This window comes from Thunnus thynnus, chromosome 24, assembly GCF_963924715.1.
Source record: "Thunnus thynnus chromosome 24, fThuThy2.1, whole genome shotgun sequence".
Lineage (NCBI taxonomy): Eukaryota > Metazoa > Chordata > Actinopteri > Scombriformes > Scombridae > Thunnus > Thunnus thynnus.
In genome coordinates, this window is record NC_089540.1 from 774,669 (window position 1) to 786,307 (window position 11,639).

The 11,639-nt window shown below is 40.1% G+C and overlaps 1 long non-coding RNA gene across 1 annotated transcript; it reads right to left on the minus strand.

Moving 5' to 3' along the window:
• Window positions 1-8,285: 8,285 nt before the first annotated feature.
• Window positions 8,286-11,639, minus strand: LOC137177045 (uncharacterized). Its single transcript, XR_010925939.1, has 6 exons — window positions 11,548-11,639; window positions 11,163-11,213; window positions 10,829-10,951; window positions 10,624-10,743; window positions 10,176-10,259; window positions 8,286-8,505 (listed from the first exon to the last, which is right to left on the minus strand). It is a non-coding gene; the product is annotated as an uncharacterized lncRNA (long non-coding RNA).

The following is an 11,639-nucleotide window of genomic DNA, read 5'->3' on the forward strand; positions in this document are numbered from 1 at the left end:
TTCTTAGGTCACATGGGCGAAGCTAGGCTAAGGCTAAGCTAAGGGCAAAAAATTTGTGCATATCACAGGGCTGGACTGGGGGACAGAGCTGCTGCTTGATGACAGATGGCTGCTGAGCCCTGGTGAGCTCTGCAGGAGAGAGCTGGCCAGGGAGGAGAGCTGAATAGTCCTACATCGCTGCTGCTGCTGTCTCATCTTCTGGAGGAATAAACACCCGATTCTGCTCTCATCCAGAGCACTTTACCGGCAGAAGGAGTTTGTTTTTTGAAACTTTTGGGATTAAGTGGATTTATCTTCAACCTCACCTCTCAACATAGCCAGAGCTAAGTTAACACCGGAGTCACACACCACCTCAGCTGCTGTCATCAATTATAAACATCTTAATGTTAAATCATTATGTAGCTATTTCAGCATCCTTTTGATCCTTTTATTGAAATTAAATCACAGCAAAATCTAAGTTTATTCCCATTCTAAACAGGGCTATTTAGACAGGATGAGAAGATCCTTGAGGTATTTTGACCAGAGCATGTCAGATAAATTTGTTTAAGACCCCAGAGAACTGTTAATTTGTGAAAAATGGCTATAATATGGCCCCTTTAATGAGAACAGGAATACAGTACATACATATAGTAGACGAGAAAGGCATTCCAGTTTGCTGCAGAGAAAAGTGCAGTCACCACTCATGGCCAAATGCTGCCATATTTAATGTTAATGCGCATTTGAAATGGTTTTCGTATGTTAACATAAGGTATTGGCTATGTTATTATTTTAATGTTTATGGAAACAAAAGTGTATAGTGCATTATTTGTGGTTTTCAATTTAAAACTTGGTGAAATGATTTCAGTGTGTGTATCAGTACTTTTCCAGTACATTTTAACAATACCGCAATATACTGATAACCATCATAATTTTGGTCATGATATGAAATATTCATACCAATTCATCTCTATACTAGATATGATCAATCTGTGTTTATTAGCAGGTTATGTACTGCAGTCCTTTAAAGTAGCTGTAATTATTAACTGTAATTAAACCTCTTCTTAAAAAGCCTATTCTTGATCCAGGTGTTTAGGCCAAGACCTATATCTAATCTTCCATTTCTCTCTAAGATCCTTGAGAAAGCAGTCACAAATCAGTTGTGTGAATTTCTACATAACAATAGTTTGAGGTTTTTCAGTCAGGATTTATGCATCATAGCACAGAGACAGCACTGGAGAAAGTTACAAATGATCTCCTAATTGCATCGGACAAAGAACTTCTCTCTGTACTTGTCTTGTTAGATCTTAGTGCTGCATTTGACACCACTGACCATCCCATCCTATTAAAGAGACTGGAACATTTAATTGGCATTAGAGGAACTGCATTAAGCTGGTTTAAGTCCTATTTATCAGACTGATTTCACTTTGTACATGTTAACAATGAATCCTCCATGCACGCAAAAGACACAGATTTCCACAAGGTTCTGTGCTTGGACCAATCCTGTTCACCTTATATATGCTTCCTCTAGGTAATATTAGAAACACTCTGTAATTTTTTTATTGTTTTGCAGATGATAGCCAATTATATTTATCAATGAAGCCAGATGAAACCAATCAGTTAACTAAAGTCCTATCGTGCCTTAAGGACATAAAGCTATTGCTACTAAACTCAGCCAAAACAGTTAGTTATTGTGCTTGGCACCTAAACACCTTAGAAACACATTATCTAATGATATAGCCACCTTAGATGGCATTACCCTGGCCTCCAGCACCACCTTAAGGGATCTGGGAGTTATCTTTGATCAGGATATGTCCTTTAACTGCCACATAAAACACATTTTAAGGACTGCCTTTTTACACCCATGTAACATTGCAAAAATCAGGCACATCCTGAAAGATGCAGAAAAACTAGTCTACGCATTTGTTACTTCTAGGCTGGATTATTGCAATTCCTTTTTATCAGGCTGCCCTAACAAGTCTCTAAAGACTCTCCAGCTGGTCCAGAATGCAGCTGCATGTGTGCATGTGCTTCCAGAATAGAAATCCAGAATAGAATTTAACATCCTTCTCCTCACCCACAAAGCATGTAATGGTCAGGCACCATCATATCTTAAAGAGCTCATAGTACCCTATTACCCTGTTAGAACACTGCACTCTCAGAATGCAGGCTTACTTGTAGTTCCTAGAGTGTCCAAAAGTAGGATGGGAGGCAGAGCCTTCAGCTATCAGGCTCCTCTCCTGTGTAACTATTGTCCGGTTTGGGTCCAGTCCAGTTTTTAGTGGAGGCAGACCCCCTCTCTATATTTAAGAGTAGGCTTAAAACTTTCCTTTTTGATAAAGCTTATAGTTTGGGCAAGCCAGGCTTGCCTTGGACCAGCCCTTGGTTATGCTGCTATAGGTCTAGACTGCCGGGGTTCTTCCCATGATGCACTGAGCTTTTCTCTTCTCCTCCTTCTCTCCATCTGTATACATTCATGTACCATTAACACATGTTACTAACTTGGCATCTTCTCCATAGTTTTGTGCTTTCTCGTCTCGCAGGTGTGGACCTTCGGTTACGGACCACCTACTGCCTGTGGCTGCGGACCACCTGCTGTCCCCATGGTCCAGCTTGATGCCCACTGCTACTACTATTGTTATTTGTCATATTTACCCACTGCTGCTATTATTATTATTATTATTATTATTTCTCTGTGTCTCTCTCTCCCCTCTCCCCCTCCCTCTTTCTCTCTCAACCCAACCAGTCAAAGCAGATGGCTGCCCACCTAGAACCCGGTTCTGCTTGAGGTTGCTTCCCATTAAGGGGAGTTTTTCCTTGCTGCTGTTGCCAAGCGCTTGCTCATGGGGGAATGTTGGTTCTCTGCAAATTAAAGAGTACAGTCTAGACCTGCTCTATGTGAAAAACGTTGTGATTTGGTGCTATATAAATAAAACTGACTTGACTAGTCCCATCTGTGTCTACTGTAATGCAGGAATATTAAAAAGCAGGAAAAGCTGTGAAATATTTTTAAATACCAATTGTACATGAGCTTGCAGGTCTTCCTCTGAAGGGCAATGTGGATTCCAAGACTAATACATATACTGTATATACTGTAGTTGCATGTATAGAAAATCTGATTAAGGTTATTTAGAATGTATAAATCATAAAAACAATTGAAATGATGAAAACTCAACTAATTATTATGAGATGTAATTTAATCATTCCAAGTTTTCCTCAGTAATGCTAGGCCTTTCACAGTCTACAATCTTGTGTTATCATGGATTTATGAAACATCATCATTGACTATTTTATTGAGGATGCTGTTGAGGCTTACTTGTAAACACATGGTAGCCAGCCACATGCCATTTGAATTTCATTTCATGAGCCAAACCCACATCTTTTATAATTTTTGAAAATAAATGTCACCAAATTTAGTTTTGAAACCTTTTTTGGGGCAAAATATATTTTGGGTGAGGAAATACTTTGCAAGACTAGCCAGGGAGAACAGTCTGATCTCAGCAGCCTTTTTTTATTTGTTGGTTTGTTTTTGTATGGCATAATATTTGTTGCTGTCAAATTAGTCTGGTTGAAGAAGTTTATTTTAAAGGATATAGCTGGGGATTTTCTATATTTTTCTTATTGTCAACAAATCTGATGTGCAGAGCCAAACCAGCAATGAACTGATATACTGATTCTACTTGTGAGTAAGATGAGCTTATTGTTGGTGTGGATCTGCACATGGGATTTGTTGACAATAAAAAAAAATATATAGAAAATTACCAGCTTCATCCTTTAAGGTGTGTATTGTTGCTGTAATTTTATCAGTTTATCAGGTAAAATACATTTTTAGTATTTAATTTTATTCCTGTAAACCATCCACAGCCATCACAGAGAGATGGTTAACAAGTAAAGGAATGCTTGTTGCTAATTGGACTCTGTCTTTGTCTCTGCAACCAAATCCATAGCGATCAATACCTTAATCGATTCATATTTAACTCCCAGTGCAACATTGTTTCAGCAACATAAATCCTGGTATGCTTCCAAACTATGGGTTTGACTAACTTACTGATAAAGAAAAAATACTGCAGCTCTTCCTAGCTTTTCAGCTGCCTGGAGACTGGCATGAATATATTAAATCTGTATTCACCTGACATTTTCATTTGCAAGCCAACATCAGAGAAAGATGCTCAAATCCCTCAAAGGTAGCCTGATAATCAGACCGAACCTCCATTTCAATTTAACTGAACTGCTGACACACTATTTGAATCAGTGGAAAAAAATCAGAGATGTGGGCGGTGAGTCAGAGGTCTGGAACCAGGCTACCAGAAAAATATTTCTTGAACAAAATCTGAACACTGTAAAATAACTACTTTGATATCTGTCCAACTGTTGATAGAGTTAGTAAGCATATGGAAAACAAAACTGAAAACAAAAGCTTTTATTAACTGATACATAGTGAGCTTTTCTGCGCATTGTGACATTATGAGTTTACAGTTTGTAAGGGATGATTTATATGAAACACTGTATGAAAGACACACTTTGGTTTGTCTAATTGAGACCATTGAAAACTGATATTAATGTGGCAGATTAGGCTTTTCTCCCTTTTTTTTTTCCCTTTTTCAGTGCATCAAATTGTCACCGGGTAGATTCAATGAATCAGCTATGTGCTGGTTACTTGGTGATGCGTTCAGTGCTATATCTAGGCAGGTGACTGTTCCTCGGATGAACATTCCTGCCTCATTCTGGAGCCTGATTCCATGTAGCTGGCGTGTGCAAAGTTTGGCATACTGGCATCTGTCGTGTTTCCTTGCTATCTGGTCTCCCAGCAATTGTAAGGTGTGTATTTCTGTCGTATCTCTATACTGCACATTCAGAGTGTGTGTTATTGGCGTTATATCTGCTTCTGCTCTCTTGCTTTGCAGCATGGTCTGCTCGTCTTAGGGCTGCAGACCCAAAGTAATATTGCCCCGCTTCGAGCCCTTGTTTAATGTATTTTTGTGCCAAGGTAGGCTGGCTTAATTTTTATTTTGCTAACTTTAAACTGCTTTTATCTGACCTCCAGCTAAATTTAACTTTTGTCACAAAGTAGCAGGGATGAGTGGACCCAAATGCAGAGACCGGAAAGCAGGGCTGAAGAAAACCGTCTTTATTTGGCGTGAGCAACAAAACAAAAGCTGACAGAATAGGAAACGGGGCGCGCAGGACAGGACAGGACAGGACAGGACAGAGGATCCAACAAAGACTCAGCTGAAAACCAGACCTTAAATACAAACTAAACTAATCAATCAATCAATCTTTATTTTTATAGCGCCATATCACAACAGAAGTCATCTCAAGGCACTTTTCACATAGAGCAGGTCAAGACCGTACTCTTTAATTTACAGAGACCCAACAATTCCCCCATGAGCAGCACTTGGCGACAGCGGTAAGGAAAAACTCCCCTTTAACGGGTAGAAACCTCAAGCAGACCCCGGCTCTTGGTGGGCGGCCATCTGCTTTGACTGGTTGGGTTGAGAGAGAGAAAGAGAGAGGAAAAGGGGGAGGGGGGACAGAAGAAAAACATTCACAACAACAACAACAACAACAACAAGCACAAGCAGCAACAGCCAGGGAAGGATGCCATCAGGACTGTGAAGGACCGCGAAGGTTCGGCCCGGGGGTCAGGTTTTCCTGTGAGATGAGAAAGCACAAAAAACTCCGGGGAAGAAGCAAAGTTAGTGACATGCATTGATGTTACATGAATGCATACAGATGGAGAGGAGGAGGAGGAGAGAGGAGCTCAGTGCATCATGGGAAGTCCCCCAGCAGTCTAGGCCTATAGCAGCATAACTAAGGGCTGATCCAAGGCGAGCCTGGTCGGCCCTGACTATAAGCTTTACAAAAGGAAAGTTTTAAGCCTACTCTTAAACATAGAGAGGGTGTCTGCACCCCGGACTGAATCCGGTAGATAGTTCCATAGAAGAGGAGCCTGATAGCTGAAGGCTCTGCCTCCCATTCTACTTTTAAAGACTGTAGGGACCACCAGTAAGCCTGCATACTGGGAGCGCAGTGTTCTAGTGGGATAATCAGGAAATGGGAACAGGTGACTAGACACAAGGGCAGGCTGGGCATGATTGGCTGAGGGAAACACAGGGAGCAGGACAGGGCTGACGAGACTGATACAGGGCAGGTGTGGGGAAGACACAGAGCTCGGCAGGGCTAACGAGGATAATGCAGGGCAGGTGAGAGGAGGAGCACATGAACACAGGAGGAGAAAACACAGGGAAATCAGAAAACCAAAAACACATTAAGCACAGTCCGACCAATAAAGGCAACCCAACTGACAGAAAGTCTCTCAAAAAGTCCAACTCAAAACAGAAAAAGTCTGAGGGCATCTGATAATAATGACAACCAAGGAATTCAAGAGAACAAAAACACAAAGAATGTAAACATATCAGAATGTCCTGGCAGGATGTGACAACTTTCTCTTTTTGGTCTCTGATCTGCTGTGATAATGACTGAGCTGTAGCTTTGTGGCTCTCCTCCTCCCACTGCTGGGAAGCTGCACCTTCACTCTCTTTGGTATGTACATGTGTTTTTGCATTATTTTTAATTCAGGTGTAGTTCTCAGTCGGTAACTTTGGTGTTTCATGCACTTTACAGGTGTTTCTGAAGCCGGGCTGTGCACTACGGTGGGTGGCCCTTTCCAAACCCCTGGACCCCACTCCCTGATCAATTGCTGTGCTGTCTTTACATTTCTACATCAGCTGTTTTGTCTTTATATTTCCATGCTTCCACTCTGCAACCACTGTCAGTATATGGACTTGTTTTTACTTCTTTTGCTCATTTTGTGTGTTTTGTTTTGCACCGCAACTGGCTCGGCTCCACGGCTTTGTCCTTGCTCAGTTCAGCCGGGAGTGAAAAAAAACAAAAACTCCCCCTGCTCTCCCCTGTTTAACTTCAGTTCAATGTATTTTTGCACAGAAGGAGGACTGTGGATTTAAATTAGAAAAGCATTAGGAAGGGAAAACATGAGGAATGATTGTGATCTGATTGATGATTGATACATTTTTAAAAATATGAACCTATCCTTAAAGCCCCTCTCCACTCAAAAATGTGTTTTTCTTCTTGTTCCTACAACTGGATGTTTGAGCTTCACAGTGCAGAATGATGTATGTGCAGATTTTGACACTGGAAGGCTGTTTTTACATCCATCTGCTGAAAGTTTCTCTGTGCTCACTGAAAATCTGATTTTAAAGGAAAATTCTGGTTTATTTTAACCTGATGTATTTCCCATAAATATGGCCATTGTGGCTCTATGTGTTATACTAATTTTGCACTCTCCAGCTCCGTTACAGAGATTCTGGCAATTCACAAAAAGACATTTATCACATAATTATATCGACATCTTTCCAAATAAACATGATTTTTACATGAATTGCTTCAGAACTTTGTTTCTGAGTCTGAACTAAAGTAAACACAGAAACTAGCCGCTTGTAGTAGCCATTGTGGTTAACTGTGTAGGGGACCACATACTGCAACTTGCTGACTACCCAAAACACCCTGCATATTCACCTGTGCACGTCAGTTTGTTTACATGTATGAGGATGACTTTAACCGCAGACTGTATGGAAAAACTAAGAGAAATGATGTATTATCACGTGGACTATTAAGAAGACAATTGTAACTCATTTCACTTTGACTGGCCAATCGTATTTATTTGAGTGGAGTACACAGGAGAACAGCTTCCAGCAGCGACATGAATAGGCAGCCTACCCAGTAGCTCTGTCTGTGTTGCAGTGTTTTGCTGCTCTTTTTGATTCTTCTTACTCTTCCTGTTTCTCTACTGCATGTTTAGTGTGTATTCTGTATATCCTATGGATATGGTGGGTTTTTTTATGCAAGCGAGTGGCATTAACTTTGTTTATTCAAGGGAAGAGCCACTAGCACTTCAATGAAAGGTTCACGTTGGCATAGTGCAACCTAATCCTGAGGAGCAGGTACAGGGGATGTAGAGCCGGTGCTAAAGGCTTGGCAAATAGAGAAATGCAGGAGATATAAGCCATCTATTCCCTCTGTGGTGATGGGGAATGTAAACTCGCTGGCGAACAAAGCCAACAAACTAATCACTAAAAAAAATAATAAACTAAAAATCAGACGACCAACGGGGAGTGCAGTCTACTATGTCTCACAGAAACATGACTAACCGGCAACACTTCTGATGCTAACGTGGACATTCCCAGACTCAGACTCACCACCGTGAGAGCTGACAGGGACGCTAAACTATGTGGCAAAAGAGAAGGTGGGGGACTTGCACTACTCATAAACATCAGATGGTTTGGTTGGTAGTGACTTGTCAATCACAAGGTAGCCATCAGTATCAGTGTATACCTTCATGAAGAACTCCATGTCCTCCTGCAAATCGAAGGAATAAAGGACGAATTCCAGGGCCTCCGGATCCCCCTCCCTGGTTGCCATCAATATTCTTTGCCAGTCCTTCTAATTCAGAGTGATCAATTTCAGCCCTTTCACACCACTCAGGAATGTCAACCAGTTGTCCTTAATATACTGCATGGTTTAAACAACAAAAACAAATTAAAAAATGAGAATAATGATGTCCATGTTAGCAAATGCACATGCACTGACACAACCACACTCAATTTAGTATTTCAAAAAAATTTAGGACAGATACCAATTGCTAGTAGTGCCACCATTATTCTCAGAGGATCAAACATAAAAGGGGATTAGTAGAACAAAATCACTGTATCACTGCCATACAGCAAAGTAGAACACAAGGAGCTGTTTAACATTAGTTCACATTAATCATGTACACTAGGGATTAAAAGAAAAGAACCACTGTATGACTTAAAAAGAAATGCCATACAGCAAAGTAGAACACAAAGAGCTGTTAAACATTATCTCGTATAAAACCTGTATGTGGTCACAGCTGAATCAAGACAAAACTGAGATCCTAGTTATCGGAGCAAAAGAGAGAGAAAAACTGTCTGACCACCTACAATTATTCACACTTAACACCAAGGAACAGGTTAAAAACCTTAGTGTTATCATTGACTCTGACCTAAATTTTGAATGTCACATTAGAAATGTGAATAAAGTGTCCTTCTATCATTTAAGGAATATTGCCAGACTGTTTCTCTCCCAGGCAGACACAGAGAAGTTAATACATGCATTTATCTCCAGCAGGCTAGACTATTGTAATGCTCTTCTGTCTAGTGTGTCTAAGGAAGCAGTTGGTCAGTTACAGCTCGTACAGAACGCAGCAGCACATGACGAAAACCAGACAGAGAGCCCACATCACTCCAATGTTAAAATCCTTACATTGGTTACCTGTCATTAACAAAATTAATTTTAAATTTCCTTTATATTTATTACTTTTAAATCACTGAATGGCTTTGCCCAATCTTATCTATCTGACATGGTTAAGACATATGTGCCTCCTAAGTCTCTTAGATCCTCTGGCTCAAACCTCTGGACTGTTCCTGAGGTCAGAACAAAAAGGCACAGAGACGAAGCCTTCGTTAATTACTCCCCAAAACTCTGGAGCAGTCTACCTGAGGGTCTGAGGGGCTCTTAATCTGTTGACACTTTCAAATGAAATCTTAAGACACACCTTTTTACCATGGCTTTCCCCTGAAGTTATAAGTTTTAATCTGACAGTTGTTTTATCTAGTTATCCTGTTATTTTTAATTTAATTTTATCTTTTTTTCCCTTGTTTTTATTGTTGCAGTCTGCTTTTATGTTAAGTACTTTGTGCTGCATTTTATGCATGAATTATACCATATAAGTTTATTATTATCATTATCATCATTATTATTATTATTACTAGTAGTAGTAGTAGTAGTAGTAGTAGTAGTATTTATATCCCATAAGGTTGAATGAACCAAGTGATTCAAGAACGTAAAGCTTCCTTTGCTTTGGCTTCATAATTTGCAAACAGTCCCAACATTCACAGAGAGCTTAGCCTGCAATACATGCCTACATGAAAGCTAAACAAGTCACTTTCAAAAGTACAAGAGGAATAACAATAAAAGATAACTCCATGACATGTCACTCTTGCCAAAACTTCACTTACTAACAGCATCCAATTCTGAGGTTTCCATGAGGGAAGGGTGACAAAATCATGGTCACAGATGTCTGACTTTAAACAGAGAATTTGCATTACTTGTGATGTACATGTATCAGAAGAATGTCACATCATAATTGCAATATCACTTACTGGACAATCAGACAAAGGGTTCTGTGATGTAGGTGGTAACCACAAAACAGTTTTGAAACTCGTTGCGCTCCACACTTTGAGGTCCTGTAATGCAATTGGTAATACTTTAGTTTGCTTCATCATGCATCCAGCATTCATGCATGCAACCTTCCATTTGGCTGAACAGTTTTTTCTATATTTTCTACATTTCACTTTAACCTTTTCGGATACAACAGCAGATATAAACCTGAACCTGGTATTCAGTATCTGTCAGGACACATTTATCAAACACAACTAGTAGACATAAATGACTAACAAAATTGAAGATGTCCATGTTGTGTGATAGTATGTCCCTATATTTAATGGACAATTGGGAAGATCTTTGATAAGCCTCATTGTAAAAGGCAAGAGTATTTTTCCATGTACAATATGACCTCTGAGGGAGGTTAATTCAACACCAACATCATACCATGCCTTCCATGTCTTTCTGAAGTCCTAGAGTCTACAGGTTTTGTCAGGTGAGTGTTTCTCCAAAGATAGGCACCAGGTGTTCATCAGACGGCTTGCATTCATCTAGTGCACTACAGACCTAATCCGAGTGACAACATACATTAAACCAAATAAACATTTGTGTATTACATAACATTGTTATAACTTATGGGTGTGTAAACTACCTTCTCTTGAAGTGGTGGACTCAGAGGGCCTCCCCAACAACACTTTAGTGGTCATATCCAGGATAATTGTTACTGCCTCACGGGTGATCAGTGACTCCTCCAATTTAGAGTCACTGACAGTGTCTACAAGGCAAAATCAGTCCAGATCACAATGTAAAGCTTAAAGACCAATGAATGGTTGTTGTCCCCACAAGCTCCCATTATAAAGATGACTGGTAACCATTTTGCAAATGATTTACTTAAATCCATAACATCTGACTCACCAGTCCACAGAGTTGTTTCATGGTTACAGAAACATATAGTTTGTTTCAAAAGCAACTTCAGACCAACTTACCAACTTCAGATGGGGACACAATTGCCTGTTCACTGACATTGGTCTGCAAGGCTGAGAGACAGGAGAATACAAAAAAACTAAAACAAAATCAGCACTGGTCGGACACAGGTTCCCTGCTTGCTTCACACACAGGTCCACATAGGCCAGACAGGTTTGGGTTGAGATGTGATTACAAAATCTGGCACAGCACCAGCAATATTGATAGGTTAGGCCTAACCAAGCTTTTAGGCTATTAATAGCTAGCACCCCAGCTAGCTAATGTGTGAAGTAAGCCAGTTAAAAATGTTGATAACAGCCTATATTCAGCTCTACAAGTCTAAACATGTCATTTGACTATAACAAAGATTATAACAAAAATATAATATGATATGCGTTTTGTTCTCACCAGCGTTTTTCTACTACATTGTTCTCCATACACCAACTACTGGTGTAACACTCCACACTCACAGCTAGCATCCAATCACAATCAACGTTTAA